Source organism: Coloeus monedula (genome assembly GCF_965178545.1).
Source record: "Coloeus monedula genome assembly, chromosome: 2".
Lineage (NCBI taxonomy): Eukaryota > Metazoa > Chordata > Aves > Passeriformes > Corvidae > Coloeus > Coloeus monedula.
Window position 1 is genome coordinate 39,373,393 of NC_138782.1, and position 1,569 is coordinate 39,374,961.

Genomic DNA, 1,569 nt, shown 5'->3' on the forward strand with positions numbered 1-1,569 from the left:
ATAGCACTTAAGAATTACTGGAACCGTGCAGTCTCTAGCCATGCCTCCAGTACTGTCAGAGGCCGGGGCACAGAGCCATCCCAATTCCCTGGGCAGCAGTGGGGCTGCTGCCTCCAACCACCTGCTTGGTCACTGCCTGCTCCCACCTGGGAGGCTGCGCACCAGGAGGGACTGTTTGCACGAAGCCCTTGCTCCTATGGAGCGAGCAACTTCATCCTTGACTATTAAATGATATATGGAGGACTTGTGGGGTTTTTTAAACATTGTGATGTGTAATCAAATGGTTAAAAAGATTTCCATAGAATTGAAAAGATTTCAACAATGAGAAACTGTGAAAAATGTCAAAGGGCGCTATTTTCTCCGTAAGTTTTATTTCAGAAAGCAGGATGGGGCTACACACTGATGCCTTGAGAGGCCTCCTAGAAACAGAGACTAGACAAGAATAAGGGAATAAAGGTAGGTGTTTATTTGAAAGGCCTTCAAAGGTACACCCTGGAGAGCCAGAGGCTATTCTCAAAATGGACCCCAAGATGGACGACAGGTCACGAGTTCTTCACACCTTTATAGGTCTGGTTCATTTGCATATCAGGCTTAATTCTCCAATTAAAGCTTCAGTTTAATGATGTAATTCCCCTCATCTTGCCCCCCTTTAGAGGCTTTTAGGTTTATACTTTTTGGGCCTAGGATGGTCTGGGTGTCCTTGAAGAGCAAGCCTGGAGAGGCTTTGTCATGTCTACCTAGCAGGAGAGAGCAGAAATTAACAGACTACAAGAAACTTCAGAGTTACTCACTAGGCAGTACAGGATTTGAAAAATATGAAAGTTAAAACCTAAGGCATCAACACAGCATGATGCTTCCTGCCCAGAGACATCACCCTATATGTGTAAGGGCCCAGAAGTCTGTGGGCATGCTGAATATTACAGGCTCAACCTTGAAATGAACATGTTCCCTGAATTTGGGTACTGTATTTACGAAAAAAGAAAATACAATTACCCTGTGATAAAGTGCTTTAGTGTCAGAATGCTCCAATGCAAAGAGAGCAAAGAGGAAAATTCTCTCACCCAGCTGTGGGTATATAAACATATTTTAAACTAAGTATACACATTTACATACAATGCATCCTCTGTTTACACTGATTTTAAAATGCCATATGTAATGAAAATTATGCAAATATTTAGAAAAATACCTTAGCCTGGGTAAGGTATATATCACACTTAATATTTCAATAAGGGCACATGCAGTGCTATTATAGCAGTGCCAAAAGTATCATTTTGAAAGACGACCCTTCAGTAAAACTGTCAGGCACAGAGTGTTGAGTCCAGGTATCTGCCAACAGAAACCTTTGGGAGGATGTCACTGCGAGAGCTGGAACAATACCGGGGTCTCTATCTGGATTAACCAGGGAACTTGTTAAAAATTTAACATCAGCGCAGTATTTATGGGCTTCCTAGTCAGTAATCTGCTGGACTGCCAACAGCTATTTTGAGCCTTTTCCCGTTCTGGGCAAGGCAGTTTCACTTGTATAAAACAGACGGGCAGGTGCCCTTAAATCTGTCATGAAAGGGCTCT